Source organism: Miscanthus floridulus, chromosome 8, assembly GCF_019320115.1.
Source record: "Miscanthus floridulus cultivar M001 chromosome 8, ASM1932011v1, whole genome shotgun sequence".
Lineage (NCBI taxonomy): Eukaryota > Viridiplantae > Streptophyta > Magnoliopsida > Poales > Poaceae > Miscanthus > Miscanthus floridulus.
This window is the reverse complement of record NC_089587.1, coordinates 135,074,189-135,094,528: the sequence shown is the minus strand read 5'-3', so window position 1 is coordinate 135,094,528 and position 20,340 is coordinate 135,074,189. Positions and strand designations below refer to the sequence as shown.

The 20,340-nt window shown below is 42.3% G+C and overlaps 1 long non-coding RNA gene and 1 pseudogene across 1 annotated transcript; both read left to right on the top strand.

The window, feature by feature from the left end:
* Positions 1 to 5,717: 5,717 nt before the first annotated feature.
* LOC136477291 (uncharacterized) lies at positions 5,718 to 9,587 on the top strand. Its single transcript, XR_010763972.1, has 2 exons — positions 5,718 to 6,260; positions 7,858 to 9,587. It is a non-coding gene; the product is annotated as an uncharacterized lncRNA (long non-coding RNA).
* A 42-nt stretch (positions 9,588 to 9,629) lies between these two features.
* On the top strand, positions 9,630 to 14,003 carry LOC136469909 (probable mediator of RNA polymerase II transcription subunit 26b; annotated as a pseudogene).
* The last annotated feature ends 6,337 nt before the right edge of the window (positions 14,004 to 20,340 follow it).

Here is a 20,340-nt window from a genome sequence, read left to right as displayed (position 1 = left end):
TCACGGGAGAGCTAGAGATGCTCATCGTGAGGGACAAGTACCATGGAAACGATAAGGTTCATGCTGCTAATGGTGTAGGTATGAGAATCAATCAAATTGGTCGAAGTTTTGTTCGTACCCCAAATCAAAATCTCGTCCTAAACAATGTTCTTTATGTTCCTAAAGCTAACAAAAGCCTTGCATCTGTTCATCGTCTTACATCCGATAACCGTGCTTTTATTGAATATCATCCCAACTATTTTTTGATTAAGGACCAGGTGACTAAGAAAACCATCCTTAGAGGGGAATGTAAAGGCGGCCTATACCCATTGAAGTCTAGGCCATCATCGAATAAAGGGGCATTTGGTGCTGTCAAGTCTCCTTTGTCCAGGTGGCATAGTCATCTCGGCCACCCTTCTTTTGCAGTCGTGCAGCAAGTCCTTAGCAAAAATAGTATTCTCTTTGTTGCAGATTTGAATAAAGAAACTGTTTGCGATGCTTGCCAAAAGGGCAAAAGTCATCAGCTACCCTATCCTAGATCCACGAGTATCTTATTGAGTCCCTTAGAACTTGTGTTTTCTGATGTATGGGGTCCTGCGCCCACTTCTGTTGGCAAAAACAGTTATTATGTTACCTTCATTGATGATTTCAGAAAGTTTACATGGATTTATTTGCTTCGTCATAAATCTGAAGTTTTTCAAAAAATTCATGAATTCCAAGCTATGGTTGAACGCTAATTTGATAGAAAAATTCTCGCTATGCAAACTGACTGGGGAGGGGAATATCAAAAGTTGAATGCCTTCTTTTAGCGCATTGACATCTCGCATCATGTCTCATGCCCTTATGCACATCAACAAAATGGCTCCGCTCAACACAAACATCGCCATATTGTTGAAGTAGGTCTATCGCTTTTAGCCCATGTCTCTATGCCCTTAAAATTTTGGGATGAAGCTTTCATCACTGCCACCTATCTTATTAATCACCTCCCTAGTAAAATTATCAATAACCAAACTCCTCTTGAACATCTATTTCATCAAACACCAGACTACTCCTCTCTTCGTACTTTTGGCTGCGCATGCTGGCCGAATCTATAGCCTTATAACGCTCGCAAGTTGCAATTCTGCTCCAAACGCTGTGTCTTCCTAGGATACAGTAACATACACAAGGGGTTCAAGTGTCTGGATGTCAATGAAGGGCATGTCTATATTTCCTAAGACATGGTCTTCGATGAACCAGTCTTCCCCTTCGCCGAACTCCACCCAAACGCCGGTGCTCGATTATGATATGAAATTCTCCTCCTTCCTCCAACTTTGACAAATCCTTCACATGATTTTGGGGACGACAATTCTTCAGATCATTTTGATAATGATTCCATGCATACTAACCCTATGTCTAAGCGTGCAGCACATGAAAAAAATTTAGTGTCAAACGAACTAAATCTGGCTAGAAACGGGCGTCATTTCATGCTCCCTAAGCAATTTCCCATTTTGGCAGGAACAAGCGGCGATCCCCAGGCTAATTCACCTGCACCTTTCACTGTGGAGCCGATAGGATTGGTCTTGGATCCGGCGGCGTCAGCTCCTACGCTCATGACGAATACGTCAGCTCCACCGGCATCCTCTCCGCGTGCGCCACCTGTCTCGAACTCACCTCGCCTGGCTCCGCGGACGGGGGGGGTAGGATATTTCGACTAGTGGTGGAGAATCTCCCTTGGGTCCACCGCTCATCGGGTCTTCTGCGCCAGCCATAGATCAACCCACCGGATCTTTACTCGCCGGATCCTCTGCGCCAGCCACAGATCAACCCACCGGATCTTCTACATCGCCTACAGCACCGGCTCTCCAGCGACCCACCACACGTCTACAACAAGGTATACGCAAACCAAAAATTTACACTAATGGAACTATTCGATATGGTCAGTTAGCAGCCACCACTGAAGGTCCTATTGATTTGCAACATGCCTTAGTCGATAATAATTAGAAACGTGCTATGGATGTTGAATTTGATGCATTGATCATGAATAAAACTTGACATCTAGTTCCACCTCAAAAAGGTAAAAATGTGATAGATTGCAAGTAGGTCTATAAAATCAAAAGAAGATCAGATGGGAAAATTGACAGATATAAGGCACGCCTAGTAGCAAAGGGGTTCAAACAACGATATGACATTGATTATGAGAATACTTTTAGTCCTGTTGTGAAAGCAGCCATAATTCGTCTTGTGCTCTCTCTAGCTATGTCTAAGGATTGGTGTTTGAGGCAACTCCATGTTCAGAACGCTTTCTTGCATGGTTTCCTTGAAGAAGAGGTATACATGAAACAGTCACCAGGTTATGAAGATAAGACCAAACCACATCACTTATGCAAACTTGATAGATCCCTGTATGGTTTAAAACAAGCACCACGGGCCTGGTATTCTAGGTTGTGTGGTAAACTTCAGAGTCTAGGCTTTGTTCCCTCCAAAGCTAACACATCATTATTCTTTTATCAAAAATAAAATCATGTCATCTTTATGCTTGTATATGTTGATGATATAATTGTGGCCAGTTCATCACTGGAAGCAGTGGATGCTCTTCTTCGAGATTTAGAGAAGGACTTTGCAATCAAAGATCTCAGGAACCTTCACTATTTTCTTAGCATACAGGTTCAAAGAAAGAAAGGTGAATCACTTTTGACACAGGAACGGTATGCTTCTGATATCCTCAAGAGAGTTAATATGCAGCTGTGTAAACCCGTCAAAAACACCCCTTAATACTACCGAAGAGCTTTCAGTCACTAGTGGCACTCGGTTAGGAGTGGAGGACTCAACCAGATATAGGAGCATTGTTGGAGCTCTCCAGTATCTCACCCTCACACGACCAGATCTATCTTTTTCGGTTAACAAAGTTTGTCAATTCCTTCACTCATCGATGACCGTTCATTGGGAAGTTGTGAAGAGAATATTGAGATATGTACAAAGAACAATTAGCCTAGGGTTAAAAATTAGAAAATCTAACTCTATGCTTGTAAGTGTTTTTTCAGATGCTGATTGGACCGGTTGCCCTGATGACAGACGATCTACAGGCGGCTTTACTGTATTTCTAGGTTGCAGCCTAGTGTCATGGTGCGCAAGAAAACAGCCTAAGGTTTCAAGATCAAGTATAGAAGCTGGATACAAGTCTTTGGCCAACGCTACTGCAGAGGTAATGTGGGTACAAAAATTACTTGATGAGTTAGGTATTCCACATCCATTGACAACATGTTTATGATGTGATAATCTTGACGCAAAGTACCTATCGGCTAACCCTATATTTCATGCACGCACCAAGCATATAGGCCCTGTTGGGCTTACCCCATATTTGGCTTGTTCGGTTTCTTTTTTTTCAGCCGGAACAGTGTTTTTCTCTCACAACAATTCAGCAAGAACAGTGTTTTTCAGCCAGTTTCAGCTAAGTTTCAGACCAGCGAACGAGGCCATAGAGATCGATTTTCATTTTGTACGCGAACAAGTTGCAGCAAAGCGCCTGGACATCATATTCATCAACACTACGGATCATATCGCTGATGGCTTCACTAAGCCTCTTCTAGAGAAGCAAATGGTCATGTTCAGAGACAATCTCAACCTCGCTGATAAGTTGTGATTGAGGGGGATGTTAAGAATATCCAATAGGATCACATGACCGTAATATCTGGTTGATTGATATCTCCTAAAGATTGGTTGTGCGCTCAGGCTTGGATCGCGGGTGAAGGCAAGTATCACGACTTCGGTTAGATAGGATAGGTATCTTCTGATTGATGTAATCTAGCGTTACTAAAGTAGTTAGCTTCTTCTTGTTGTATAAGTTGTACCGCCACGACAGGGGCTCTTCCTGGCTATATTAACATGAAGCCGTGATCCTACCATTTTCACATAGCTTAGTTGGTATATTAGTTGGCAGATACATGATGGTTCACTATCACATTCTTTAACCATGGCTTCCCTGAGGATAAATATGACACCCTTGAATACTTAGGTGAAATCCATGTGAGCATAAGAAATACCAACCGTACGATTGCCACTTGGGCACATCACGAACAGTTGGATAGTACAACACCAGGTTGGAGCCCTTCGGTTCGTGCTTTTGGCCCTGCTGCATAATTCTCCAAGCCTGCTGCTTCCAAATTTTCCTTTTCCTCTGGATCAACATCCATTTCCACTCTTAAATCCTCTGCAGTTACTAGATTTTCCCGCTGGTTATCTGCAGTTTGCTTCACCTCCCTCACATCTCCTCCCGCGTCGTTAGAAACCAATCGGCCTGTTCACTGGTTGATTTCTGGGCTGATTTGGACTGACTGGTGCTGGTTTATTATGAGAAGAAAACACTGTTGGCTGACTGGTTTGGCCTGACTGAAATCAACACACGAACAGGCCAAATGTCTCCTCCTCCTCCTCATCTAAAATATTTTTTATCCTTCCAGGAACGCCAGATTCCTTCCCTGTCCCTCCTGCCTCCACCTCCAAATCAAGATTTCCCTAATTTATCCTTTCGTTCGAAAGACAATTTTTGTGGAACTCTATCTTTCTTCTCCCAAGAGGGAGTCTTCAAGGGGCTGGTAGACGCCTCACCTCGCTAGAACTCGAATTAAAAGACCGAACTGTCTTTTCCTACTTTCTCAGGCAAAACTTTGGTTCGCAATTTCCAGAGATCGAAATATAAAAAGACCAAACGAACCGACCCGAATTTTTTGTCATGACTGAATGCCCACCCTAAGCCACCGCTGCTTTGTTCCAGCGCATAGCACCGCCGCTACCTCGGTCCAGCGCGCAACGCCGCCGCTGCCACGTTCTTCCGAGAACCCGGCGTCGCCACACGTTCATAGCGTCGAGCGTCTCCCTACGCCGCCATGGTGGCTGTTGTTCATGGCGTCGGCCTCGTCTCCCCGTCCAGCGTGCAGTGCCACCGTCGCCGCATTGTTCAATTCCGAGATGCCAACGCCGCCGTGGTGGCCGTCGTTCATTGCTTTGCTGACGCTTCACCATCCACTTAGCGAATGGGAATCGCAAGGGTACAAAGACACCGGCTCGGATCCTGAAATAAATAGGAATTCAATAGAAGGATTGGAGGAAAAGAAAAATTGATATCCAGTGGAATAAAAACACCGGCTCGGATAGGGAAAAAATCTACAGTGAGTTAGACATTAACTTCACGTTCGACACATCTATATTTATACTTAATAATAAAGAAGCAAAATTTCCATTATTTATTTATTTATTTTTTTAATATGGCCTGCTCTAACTAACTCTGTGAATATGCAAATTATCTATTTCTATTCGTCTTTCTATGACTCTCCTGTTTTATATATAATAACATACGTAGGCCTTCTTGAGGTAATCTGGATAGGCACGAATCAAAATCCTAATTCAACACGAGTCCTTAAGGTAATATAGATAGTTGAAATCCTAATCCAAATACAATTGATTATTGCTCGTAATATTGCCGGCCAAGCGCTCTCACACGTGCGCTAATTTTTCTTGGCCACATAGCGCCATGCATAGTTAGAAATCCTTTTCCACATATATTCTCGGAACCTAAGTAAGTTGAATAGAAATCCTAATCCGGATAGAAAAGAAAAAAAAAAGTAGAAATTAGACAATTATCTTATTATTTTTGGCCTTTTATTTTTGTTTTTCTACCTTTTCTTTCTCTGTTTTTTTTTCACGTCTCTTCTCTGCAACTAAAAAATTTATAACCCAATCGTTCACCGGCAGACGATCAATCGCTCGCTCGCTAACCTCTCCCGGCGTGCGATCGGATCACCCCCGCTCGGTGTCTCCCCGGCAACCGCCGCGATCTCCTCGTCCCGCGCCTCCCGGCTTCCCTCCCCAATCAGCGCGATCTCTCCCTCGCCAAAATCTGCGATCTCTCGGTCCCGTGTCTCCCGTCTCCCCTCCCCAATCAGTCACCGATAAAAAGGAAGGGTCATTCTCCACTCGCAAGTCGCAGTCCCAACGTGTGCCGCCCTCGCCGTTGCCCACGCTCTCGCCGCCGCCGCCAAGCCAAGAAGGAGAAGGACCGCGCCTGCCTTCGCCGAGGGAGAGACGACGAGGATCTCGCGCACGCCCTCCTCTTCATGGCCGCCGGCGAGAGGCCGTCGCAACCCGCTGCCAAGGGAGAGGCGAGGTCCCAGCCGGCGGATCGACGGCGGCTCCCTTGCCCCAGCCCGGGCACAACCCCAGCACCGGCGCCCCCGCTCTCAGGCTTCCAGAACGACCGCCCCATCCCCGGAGACCGACGTCCCGGACCGCCGCGGCCCCAGCGTTTGGTGAGTAGCTCCCCTCTGGTTCTCCCCTCCATTCTCTTCCTGTTAGCAATTTCTCGTCAGGTCACGCAGTTGCCCAGGTAGCTTCCCTGTTCAAGACCTCACTTTAGATAGTACAACATTCAGAGGTTCAGAGTTTTAAGGTAGTTGACATTCAGAGATGCAGAAAATTTAGGCAATGAAACGATGCACACAAACACTACATCAATATAGGTTGTGAGCAATTACAACGTGCATTTAGTGAATCGTAAGAATCAATATGGGGTCTTCTGTATATGCAGTTATTCATCTGCTCAGGCTGTTCAGCTGCTTACATCATTGGAACACTTCTTTCATGAAATATAACCTCTTTTGTGAACAGAAAATCTTTCATGAAAGTAAGAAATATAACCTATTTTGTGAACAGAAAATCTTGACAGAAAGTCTTTACTAAAGAAACAAATACTAAGTGTATTGGGCTAATGGCTACCAGAGTATATACAAAACCAATAAATGATCCAGGTTCTTTTTCGGTCATGACACATACAACTCTTTTCTGAATCCACTTCTCCTCTTCAGACTTCAAACTGTATTTATGACAATAGATCGTAGTCTTATCTGGTATATTTTTCTTTTCTGTTTGTAGGAGAACTATTTCAATTAGTGTTGCATGAGTCCTTGTTCTACAGTAAGCAAAGCCATATAAAGAAATGTTCCATCCTAATTAGTATGCTCATAGTATTAGTAGCAATTGCTGGTGACATGTATTTTGACCTTTGAAAAAATTCAGTAAAGACTCTGGGTAAAAAAAAATGTCAAACTTGATTATAATTGCCTTGCATTTATGCCATGGAAATTTTGACCAGTGTGTTTTCTTATCGAATAAATCACCATAATAGTTTGATCAGTTCAATAGGTTTATCCATATTTCATTGAATCGTTGTTCATAGTAGTTCAAGGTGAAAGTGAGATCTTTAGGTAATGGTGAAATGATATGGGCCTTTTGTTCAAGTGATGTTATTTCTCATAAAAATGTTCCATATGTTCTATGTGCAGAGTGTGCATACTGGTCCTTACAACATATTATGTGGCATGCTCTTTGCAGTAGTTCTTTTCCTCTCGACTAAATATGCATGGTGACTTATGGATCAGTTATAAATACATGGAATTTTATTTATATTGTGATGCCATCTAAATATTCAGTTTAAACTTTCAACAATATTAATGCTAGCTGAAGTTTCAATCCATGTTCCGCATTTTCTAGAGAACAATCCATAGGTCAGAAAAATGATGCAGCGGCACCTTTGCCATATAAATTTTTTTATTTTGTTGTGCTTCTTTTTCTTTAACACAATCTATCTGTTCAATCAATGCCTCCATTCACTGCTCACTGTCCGGCAATTGTTATGCAGAGACACAAACAAACGAAATCTAAAAGAGGAAAAGGATCTCAAATCATTATATATTTAGGACCACGTGCTCGACTAATGCTTGACTGGGGCAAACAATTATAAAATTTGCTTTCTTTACTTACAGATCCATTGCCTTCAGATTAGTATCCAACTATCCATTGCCTTCAGATTTCACTGGAAGGTTTCAAATTTGCTTTCTTTACCTGCAGATCCAGTAACCAGTTCGCTGCTGCCCACCTTCAGAAAGTCATCTACTCTGCACCCTGATTATCGCAAGGTTTTTTATATTGGCCGATTTATTTTCTAAGTTGCCAAACTGTGATATTACAACTTGTTCAAAACCTTAATTTTATTTAATCCCTGAGCCAGTATATTTTTAGTTATTATGTATAGGGTCAGAGGAGCAGGTTACCATGTGCCTTTGTGCTGTCAGATTTAGTTGCTTGTTTTCTTAATCTGGATCAGTTCTCTTAGTAAACAAAACAATGCTTAGTATTGGTATGCTACAACCCTGCTTAGGACTCTGATATTGACATGCTATAAACCCTCCTGTTTTCAACTTTCAACAGTAGTAAAGATTTTAGAATACTCAATCGCTTTGAGTTTCATATTGCATTGGCCATCAACTTTCAACCCTGCTTAGGAGTTCATTTTCTGAAGCACCAACCCGTGCTTAACTGTTTCTGAAGCCACTACGCAGTAGCAGATTCAGTTTGATGAGGTTCCGGTGCTTAAGAACTGCTTGTGTACTTGAAATCAGATTTATCTATAGAAAAAACATTGAACCGACGCACGATGTCCACCCTGGCTTCGTGCAATTGTCCCCCACAATGTGTACCTGTTGCAGCGCACGGGCATTTACTAGTGAATGTTCAAATTTCTCTTAGGAGCAAGAGAGAGTTGTCTGTCACGCACACGGTTACCGTACTGAGTCCTCATCCATCTTGCACAGGAGTACCATCCATTATCTATATATGCTATTTCTTCTCCAATTTATTTTTCTATTCGGAGGTCTTTTGCTAATTTTGTTGTCCTTTTTTCTCTCGATCCAAACCTGTTCAACTAAATGTAAATAAAAAATAAAAAATGATACATGAATAATAATATATTAACAATGAAAAATCTAATCCTACGCGCTCCCATCAGAGCAAAGCTCAGATACAACACGTATACGCACGAAGTAATAAATCAAACAGAAAACCACCTATTAGTTTGTGAATCGAACACTTTCCCATCTTTCTAATAATCCTAAAATATGTCACGCAAGCAGCGCGCGACCAAGGCGGCGTGCAAGTCAACCCCGACCACTAGCAGCGTGAAGAACCATAGCTTCCGCCGGGCCCCGTCGCGCTTCGGGAGATTCGCAAGCTCCAGAAGAGAAGAGCACAGAGTTGATCATCTGCAAGCTCCCCTTTCAGCGCCACGTCTGTGAGATTCGTCCCACTTCAACAGCGTCCCGGGCGGTCTCCTCCGCGAGCGACCCCCGCAGCGGGCGGTCGCTGCTTGGGGCGGCGCAGGAGAGATCAGCCGCGGGCCGGCCTGGAGAGCTCCGTCGCGAGTGGCTGGACATTCGCGGCGGGTGGAGCAGTCGGGCTGCTGGGCGGTTGCGTCCTTTGCGGTGAGCAGAACAGGTGCTCTTCGGTGACCGGAGCAGCTCTTCGGTGACCGGAGCAAAGCAGGCGACAACGACCATGGCGGTGGCTTTTGTGGATGACATTAGCTTCTGTTGATGAACGAGCTTAGTCCCACTTAGCGCGACCGTGTAAAAGAAGAGGCAGATTTGTTGTATGACTAAGAAAGACGACAAATATTGAGCCATCGTGAACGAAGCTGCTAGAACTACCCGTAGTTGACTACTCTTGTGAAGGTGAATGACTAAGACTAAATAATGTGTTTGTAGGTGCATCAAGGATGTCAATACATATTATCATCTAGGATATTGATATATATTGTCATCGACGGATGTAAAGATAAAAAAACTATGAGAAAGATGTTTTAACATTATAAGAGTGAAAATAAAAACTTCAGCAGTACTTTTTAGCTAACGAACTCTTACACCAAATCGACATAAGCATTAGCAAATTTTAGCGAAGCCAAACGAATAGCTACCGTTGCAACGCACGGTAATTTTTTTTTTCAGTTAATTCCCCCAGGGACAACACGGCCAGGCCCGCACGGACTAGCATCTTCGACGCCGCCTTCCAAGTAGCCGCCACCGACCACCCCGACGCCCTCCGCGCGCGCCGCGACTCCATCGCCGAGCGACTCGACCCCGCGCTTATCGTGCTTCCTGCACCGGAGGCGCCAGGGCACCCCACCCCGGGCCAACCGCCGCTCCTCCTCCCCGAGGCCGCCTGCAGTGCCCAGCCTCTGCAGCTCCGACCACGCCGAGGTTGTCAACAACGACGGCGGCGCTTCGCCGCGAAACAAGAGCGATAACAACATGGTCGCCGAGGCGTTCCGTGTCAAGGCGGCTCTCTCCGATGCCCAAGAGAAGGTTCCTCCATTGCTTCCCTGTTTGTTGATTCTGTTTCTGATTTGTTGATGTTGGCATTAACCGCTTCTGATCCATTTTGCTGTGTGTTCGACTCTTCTGCAGTCAGAGGCCGAGTTGCTAGAGGTTCTAGGGAGGCTGGGGCAGCTGGAATTCATGGCGGACACCATCAGGGTGAGCCGTGATGAAAGTGAAACTGTCGCTGCATGTGCTTGATGAACTCTTATTTGTGCCTTTGTTCATATCTCTCGAATCACTTATATAGGCTACTGAGATTGGAATGGCTGTCAAACCTCTGCGAAAGCATGGCTCGAAACAGATTCGGCAAATTGGCAAATTGAGGAACAGTTTGAGATTTCAATCAAGCTTGGTCTCCCCAAGTTTGAGATTTAACTGTTACATTCTTGTTTGTGTTGATTTTCCATAGTGGTCATAAGAAATAGATGAAGTACGTCTTCGGTTTCTCTCCACTTTGTTGATGTGTTGGCTTCTAGGCTGTACTCCAATTAATCATATATCCATGAACACCCTCGCTGAAACTAGTTGGTGAGTTGAAATTTTTATTTGATTATGTGCAGATATTGGTGTAGACAAGTGCTGCTGGTATCTTTCTACTTCGGCAAAATTAGGACAATTCAGTTGGAGTATAGTGCTACCAAAAAAAAAGTTGGAGTATAGTGATGCTAAAGGAAGCATCTTGTAAGCTGCCCAGAATGCACCCACTTTGGCTCAAGGATTTCATATTCAGTGCCACAAATGGGCTATAATTGTAATTTCTAAGGTTCCTGTTAGGAGAGAGAGCAGAAATTCTCCACACTGGCGACTCTCAAAGATTTCCCTTGCTGATATTTGCCAAAAGGTTGATGTTAGACTCCGAGAATCCTGTTGCTGATTCTGAAAGCATGCTGATAAGTAATAAGGCCATCAGGAATGGGGCGATTGATGCCACCATTGATCATGTCATCAAGTTGCTAACAGTTGGACGGTATCTAAGAAGACTTGTGATGTCTACTCGACAAATGAGGCACAACTCCAGGATTGCATTTTGCTTGGGCATGCACAATGAGTCAGACAAGGCCCTGATAGTCTGAGATTCCCCCTCCAAACACTCACAAGGAAAAGAAAAGCGCTGAGAAGAGGCACAAGAGGCTCCAGCAGGAGGAAGAACTAGCAAAGCACATGGCTGAGAAGGAAGGTATAGTAAATATTCTCTATTTCGAAAAAAATCAAATTATAACAATTGTTAACAAAATTAAGTGGTGTCATATGTGTTTTTGTTGAACTTTATGTTTACATATTCCCAGATATTTGCCTCCTTAATCATAGACATATTAATTTAGTTTTATAGAAGTAACCCTGCTGTACTCCAGATAATTACATAATATGATGCTTCTCTCTTAATTTTGGCATCCAGCATTTAGCAGAAGGAATTTTGCAAAATAAGTTAAAAACTGATAATACATGTTCATTTGGCTATGCATAAACGAATCTAATGGACAATGCAAACTAATGAAGTATGCCCTATTCTCCTCAAAGAGAAGCGGATATCTTAAACTGATTTTAAAGCCTATAATTAGTATTAACATTATTAATATTTTACATGAGTAGTCATCTATCTATTCGGCTACCACACTAATTGGGCCGAGAGCCAATGAATTCTATTCTATTTTTCCAGACTGAACAAGAACAAGACGCTATAGCAATCTTTATCAGCTCGTGTATCATATGCCTGCCATTGGTATATTGATTGGAAATTTTTTACAATGGTTGAGGGGAATTTCGACGGGTCACGACGAGCGATCCGACAGCTAGGAACGTAGAGGCGTTGAGAGGCATCAATGAGGGAGGCGTTAGATGTGTCTATGGTCAATGGGCCCATATGCACCACAACGCCTCCCAAATTGAGGGGATTAGGACTCCAAATAATGGAGTGGTAATTCTTTTTTCATAGTTCTTTTATTTAATCAAGGGTAAAACGGTAAATCCATAATTGTAAAATAATGTTTTGAGTAGTATAGTTAGGGTGTATGATTCAAGTACTATAGTTAGATGAAAATATTCTTCTTAATTTTTTTAAAAAAATCTTCTTCTAGGGTTCCACCCGCCGCCGTCCACCTGTCGCCCCAACCGCGCGCCGCCATCCGCCCGTCGCTGCATCCGTGCACCGCCGTCCAACCGCTTCTGTCCGCCGCCATCCTCCAGGTAGGGCCAGGGCGAGGGCAGGGCGGCGGCGGCGGCCCGACATCACGGAGTCTCTGCAGAGATCTCACTCCACGGGTGCTGGGTGCCATGGGATTGCAGCCTTGCGTGAAGGAGGAAGTGATGAAGGCAGGCGGCAGAGGCGAGTTTGACGGCGGCGCCGCTCTGGTGACTTGGTGCGTGCATAGGTCTGCCCATTCATCTCCAAATCCACCACTCCCCTGCTGTCCATGCTCGCAATTGAATTCTATTGAAGTTTTGCATCTGAAAGTTGGTAAAATTTTGATCAACCAGAGTAGATAGATAAAGAAATTCGTGATCATGATACTCGGCGTTGCTAGCCGATCGAGTGGCACCTCATGCGATTGGATTTTGTCATATGGCCTGTGTAGGGTGTGTCAAATGCTATCGACAAGTTGCTGCAAAAAATGTGATATTTTCTATGATGAGCAGATATGATGCTCTAGCAAGTAGCAATTCTGATTCATTGTCTAGCTAGCATTAATGTGATATTTTTGGTTTTAAACTGGAGTACTGTACATACTTCAGGTTTCGGCTATCTGTGAACTGCTAATTCATTTTATCAGTTAAGCTGTACATATACTGTATTCATTTATGGTTATATGTTTTTGGTGGGTTGATGTTGTACTGCTTATTCCAGCCATCTGCGTCAACCATTTTAATGTACATTCAGCCTGATTGCATTTGTTGCTTTAGTTGTGCATTAATGCCCTTTCAGTGTGGATCTGTTGGTTTTTGCTCATGTCTGTTAGTAAGTCCAACTGTTTAGTGACATAATCTGAAGACATACATAGTATTCTCCATCTAGAGTTTAAGAACCCAAGTGACAGTAATCTGAGGAAAGTAGTTTGCCTAGTGTGATTGAGACATTATTCTGAAGCATTCCCAATTCCCCAACACAGTGAATGGCACGTGAGCATTTTGTAAGTTCTCAAAGTTTGAAACTTCCCAATGCAGTTATCTCCATTAGAGAAAGCAACACTAATTTTTAGTGCTCTAGCGTCCATCTCACGTTATGCAACTTTTAAGATTGTCAGTTCTTAGTAGTAACCCTTGTAGTTGTTACTTTAGCTGGGTCCTTTTGTGTGTCGAGTTGCATGCTCTTCAGTACCATGCATATAGTTTCTCACTTTATTGTATCAGCTTCACTTCTGCTTTGTAATGAAGCAAGTATCTCTGCATGTTTGATGCTGCAAACTAATCTGAAAAAAACTTTGGGTGAATGCCTGCATGCAGCTGCTGGCCTGTTCCTGGGAGTGGTGACCGGCAAGCTGATCGGGCTGGCCACGGAGAGCGGGCTGTTCACCGGCACCGGGACTGGCACCATCACCAGCACACTCGTCTCCATTGAGGTCGTCGACTCCATCCGGCTGTGTTAAAGCACTTAGAAGTCACCACTGAACAATGTATATGGAGGAGTACTTCATTTTTAGCTAATTTTTTAAGTGATAATGATGATACGGAGTCTGTCGCTGCTTAAATAAGTCAAATAGAAAAAAAAAGGTAGAAGTTAACACCGTTTTTTTAAAACTTATGGTGTTAACCGCGGTTCAAACTTTTATTTGACTATGGCCATTTTTTAAAACTTATGGTGTTAACTGTAATTAGTGCGATTTTTCGCATCCGGGTGCACAAAGCAACAGCGTGATGAATAATTTGAAAACCTTTTTATTTTTACTAGCCACTGCTCTCATGTCTTGTTCGAATTAACTTATAGTTGCTATGTGAAAACAAGTCAACCAACCACTCTCACATCTTGTCCAGATGAACTAACAGCCACCACTTGATAACTAGTTAATCAACCACTCCCCGGTATACACAATAAAACAAGGATCAAGACTATATTAGTGGTTAATTGGTGACTTGTGGCAGAACCGTTAAGTTATATGGTCCCATGTGTCTGTCATTGTCTTTAAGACTTCTGACTGCTGCACATGGGAGTCAGACAACTCCGGTATTTTGTCGGATGTCCTCGGGGAACCCTGAATCATCCACGATTTTATTTCCGAGCAGGATACATTACATAAACATTGCAGTAATACAACAGTTATACAAATATACAATTATATTACATCGGAGTAAGTAGCGGAAGTCTTACAAACCATAAGTTTTACAATCATTTATTTAGTTATTACAAACCATAAGTTTTAGCCATCAAGGTAGTGGGGTAGCAAAACAGGTACCACTTATATTACATCACGCAAAAGAGAGTCACCCTGCCCAAGGGTGCATGACAACGTCTACTGCTGGGACTCTTCCTCCTAAACCGTCATGCAGCAGGGGCAAAAGCCTAGCTGCTTATGAGGCTCACCTACAACAAGGGTTTAACAAATCCTGAGTACAAAGGTACTCAACAAGACTTAACCGACGAAAATGAAAGGCTCCAAGGATATGCAAGCTTAAGGGGAATCAAGGTAAGTCTAAAGCAAGAATCAAGATTAACTTTTGCAGAAAAGCTTACTAAAGATTGATCCTTACTTTTAAGGTTTTAGCTCAAGTTAATAGTTATAAATATCCAATTTGCACCTATTCTAATTCATTCACTTTAGTAACCAAACTATCTCATGGGCATAACACTAATGTTTTAGTTATTAAACTACGAGGATCGGGTCTCCATCTCCAAGAAGCATGGCGATTCGAATCGATTAGGCCCAGCTGGGGTTTCCTTGCCACACGACATATGCAGGTCCAGGTCTAGTCCCGAACCTACATATATCAACCCTCACTCGGATCCTCCAAGATGTGAACCGGTCTGCACTACCCGAGAGCACAGTACTCCCACCTCCCTGTGCCACTCCTAGTGGATCCACAGGATGTGTACATGCTACTCTCACCATCTTCCACGCCCAGTGCACAGTTGTTTTTCACGTAATGAAATAGCCGGGATATTAGGCTTACCGGAGTATGTGGCCAGTACTACAAAGTCTCGACCACACGGTGGCCTACAATAGTACGTCCTCAATTGACATAGACGGAACAAGTACGACAGGCAACCCTGTCGACTCAACCACCAGAGACATAACCCATGTTCGTCCGGTTTCAAGTTAAAGCATTTTCATTATTAAACTCTTAGGACAATTCCTGAGTAAAGAACAATTGTGAATGATGAAATCACCACTCGACTCTTATCAACTAAGCAAGGCTAAGCATGACTAACTTATCATACTAACAAGGGTAACAAGGAACGGTATAAGAAAGACAAGGTAGGCATGCAGCAATTGGTATTCACCAAAACATATCTCACTTAATGCAACTAGATATAAGACTTATTTGAATAACGTTTAAAACACAAGGAATGGTTGTATGCTCTAGGGCTTGCCTGTGGTGTTGAGGTTGTCACACTCCTCGGATGTTCCACAGATATTAACCCCCACCTCCTCTGAGTGGAAAACCCGCTCAGGAGCTTGCTCAACTAACGGGTCACCACTTTCGTTCACTATATGTAATTAAAGGATGCATGCTTCAGAATGATGATACACTAACATATATGAGAGGTGTAAACATGGATTTAAAGGACTAATTTAAGATTTATTTACTTGAGTACAACTTTCCTTCACGATTAAGTTTGATTAATTACTCACCAAACAATATGAATATTTATTATTTATCAAGTTTAAATTATGACAATCAATCATGAAATAGAGTTGCCAAGGAACAACAGGGGGTTTTGTGTTCCAAGGTCTTCAATCAATCCAAAATCTCACTTTTAGCCATTTTTATGATTATCCTCCTATTTTGGTATTTATTAATTAATAAAATAAGCATGGAATTAAGTGGCTAATTAAAAATTATCAAAATAGTACCAAACTTTTTGTGGATCTAGATTATTCCACATAACATTTACACAAAATGTTTCTTGATTAAAGGATTGTTATTTTAGCCTATAAAAATCAAAGAAGGTCCATTTATTAATTAAAAGAGGTAATTTTCAAGCATAGTAAAAGTACTAAAATGCTCATTTCATATTTTTCCTAGCTAGAGTATATGATAACAAGGCTACACAAAAATTTTCATGTTTTTTATCAGCTCAGATTATTTAATTACGAATTTAGCAAGAAACTACATATTTTATTATTTTCTAAAAAAGATAAACATAATAAAACTTTTCTCACTCAACTCCCTCTTACCCCCCTCACTAACAGCGGGCGCTAGGGTCAAACTTACCCCTTCCGTCCTTGATCGCGGCTCGCCGAACTTTGACCGGCAGGTTCTCGCCGCCGGTGAGGTCGCCGGCGACGAGGCTAGCACCTACGTGACCATGGTGAGCAGGGCATCCAACAGTGGTGGTAATCGAGCATCTAGGGTTTTGCAAGGAGCTCACTGTCGGCGATGGCTGTGTGGTAGTACTTTGGCATGGCGGAGGCGTTTGCCAGCGTGGTCATCGGCGACGAAAAGAGCTTCTACACACTCGGGCTAACCTTGCGAGTCGATCAGGGGTACCAAACGATTGAACTAACTACTATGGCGAGCTTGACCATGACTATGGCAGCTCGGCGACTATTGGTATTTTTAAATGCACACAGATAAATCCGTAAGTGCACAGATACCATTGTAGCTTTCACCCAGGAGTATTCTAGAAGTATCGTATTTATCCACAGGGAAACAATGGTTAAAGTAGTTGATAGTTCACTATCATGTATCTACTAACTAGTATACTACTAAACTAAAGTGGGGGGGTAAGTGTTGTTTATTATAAAAGTTATGAATAATAACACACATAAGAGAATTCCATAAATGAGCAGTCTAGCTAAGTTGAGAGGACAACGATTAAGTTCAAGGTTCCTAAATACTTCTCTATTACTTTGGTTTTATAGGGTAGAACTAACTTATGGGTAAATATAGCGATCATACATAATAGCACTTTGGGACATCGGAACACTAGCCATAGAAAGGGATAAGAAAAGGACTAGGAAGCTCCGACTATGGTCCTACAAACACCAACCCGGATGTGGAGGACTATGTCAACCGTCAGGGTTGTCACCACCTAGGCTACCACAACTATCCATGGGGTTGGGTGCAATCTCATGTAACTCATAGTCTAGACACTGCATCTACACTATTAATTACTACTCTAATCACATATAATAACTAGAGCACTCGATGCGAGCGAAGATCCCATGCTAAGATATGATAACTATACTAATACACATGAAAGGCATAAAAGAGAATAGAGAAGATAACTATATTAAAGCATAAGTCTTGCAAAGTTAAGATACAAAATATACCCGACCTCCGAAGATTTCTCCAGAACCTAAGCATGGCTCAACTCTCCCTAACTCTCGACTAGAGCTATTCTACTTCTACATCTTGAGAGCTGGCTCTGATCCTGATGAGGAGGATATGAATTAGGGTTTTAGGATGGCCTCCAGGGAGGGGGGTAGGGGCTTCTATATATAGGCCTAAGGTGGAGTAGGGGGCAAGGAATCGAGGTGGAGTAGAGGGCAAGGAGTCACCATGTCATCGATCCGCATCAAGTCCATCGATCACCGTTGGATGAACCAACCTAAAACCGCCTTAAAATCAATGGTGTAGATCATAGAAAGCAGTACGAGGTGGCGGAGGGCGAGCGGGCTCTGTGATAGGCTGGCCGGCCTATGGGCTAGGCCGGCTATCCCACTTTCATGCCTGTTTGGCCCAAGCTTCGGCGTGGTGTCTTCTAGAACCTTCTAGAGTTGTCTTTTGCTGTTTTCATGAGTTGAATCACTTGTTGTCGTTGGTTTGCTTTTTTGGAGTGTATGACAGTGGTCCCGAGAGCTATTTTCTGGATAAATCCTCCCGCATACAAATATTTACCAAAATTCATGGAATGCATTAGTTTAAACCCCTATATATGTTTGGTGATGGAATTAAGTACATATGCAGGATATTTTGACGGTTTATAATTCATGTTAACGACCGTCAACAAGCTCCCCCACACTTAACCTTTGCTAGTCCCTAAGCAAGCCAAACTTAGTAATAGATCAAGAGTTGCTACAATGTTTTCATGCCTCAAAAGTACATAGGTGTTCAATAAAAAATTCTCCTCCAAATTAGAATAAAATGATCTGATTTGCAAACTTACCCATATTACCTTCAGCCATGGGGCTTCTTAGCCTTCACTTGGGTCTTAAGCAATTGAAAGATAGAATGATCGAGTCAAGCACTATGTCTCAACTTCTTTGTTCTATCATTGTTCTAGAGTTTTTATAAAGTTTTCAAAATAAAACTCAAAGATTCTATTGTATGACACTCTCAGTCTCTCAATATATGTGGTATTTGTGGATCCTCATCAAGGCAATAAAGATGTTATGCCTTTTCTCTTCCTACCACTAAGGCTTATGTGGAGTTCATAGGTAGGGAAAAGGCTAGAGCATACTTGCAATGCATATATTGTAAAGTCAAACAATAGATCCAAAGAGAAGTTGAGTCATACAATCAAATCAAGATGTGCATGTGTGTGGATATATGTGGTGGATATATATGGTGGCTAACCTATAATTCTACTTTGCTCCTTGAAAACATATCTCTTTTTTAAACTTGGAAAGCATTTGCTAGAGAATCAGGGGCTATCTTATTCATCTCTCTTTCTTTTTTTAGGCGGGCATCTGAGTACCATTGTTTTAAATATCTCAGACACTTTTGTGTCCATTTTTTCTACTTCTTTTTTTCCTTTTTTTATGAATAACTTCTGCATAGCCCTATGTCTCTTTTCTACAACAAAACTTTTGAGAGATAGCAACAAGAACTTGGAGCATTATTTGGTGGATGGAAAACCTATCAAGCATGTTTTTGTGTTCACTCCCAGTGTAGGAGTAAAATATTTTTAGGTGGATCTAGATGAAGGCATGTTTCTGCGCCTACCCCTAGTGTAGGAGTAGTGCATATATATGGGTGGTGTGTATCGTGATCTTGATTTTAAGAGCATGACAAATCTCTTATAAGGGTCAACAAAGCTTGACAAAACTCAATGCAAAAGTAAGCAACATATATGTGGAAGTTTTCCTAGCCTAAATAACATGTGTGGCTCTGGTGGGAATTCAAGCTTTGTCATACAGGAACTCATCATGTAGCATTTTTGTGTTTTTAAAAGATAAATCTCTAGAACTTTGGTGTCACTTGGAACAAGATAACCAGCAGCTCAGACCTTCTCATATCATATCCGTCAATTACCTAGACTTAGATTAAGCATATGGCTACCCACGAGTTTCAAGTTCAGAGTAAATCCTTATATCAAAACAATCTTATCCAAAACTTCGGGAGAATTCAAGTCTGAAAACTAGGTAGTTGAAAGGAATTACAATAGAGAAACTATTCATTATTTCCATTTTTAGAGATTATCTTCAGAGTCCTCTTTTATTTATTTAGCTCTTAAAAGAAATTAAAGCAAACTAGACACACTCTTTTATTTTGTTTCATTTTTAGTTCATGCCATTATAACTATATATATTTCTATAAAGATAACTTTTTATTTTGTTTTAGTTATTCATCTTTCTTTTAGATATATAAAGCGAACTAAGAATAGTAAAAATGATAAGGGAAAAGAGATACTTAGCTGGATACACGGGGCATGCTCCTCCCCAAGCTAGTTGTTGACGTGGTTGCTCAACGAGGTGGCCGAATGTGGAGGTGCTAGAACTAGATCCTCCAATTTTGATTTTGTTGTTGCTGTTGTTGTTGGAGGCTGGCCATCTCTTGTCCCATGCTTATCTGCCATTATGTGTGATTGTGTAACATACTTTGTATGGCAACATTTGTCTCTTCAATGGTTGCGAGTCCATTGTCGAAGCGGGTGGAAGGCCTCCTAAGAGTCATAATACCCTCATCCAAAGAAAGACATGTGTCCTCCCTGATGCCCACTTGAGGTTGCTTCATGATCTTGCCCTTGGTAGCTGTGGAAGTGCATTGTACCTCAGTTTGCTCTTGAAGATGAGGATTCTTGTGGTGAACGCCTCCATTAGTGGTGCTTCCGATGGTGGTGCCACCTTCTTCTGCCAAATTC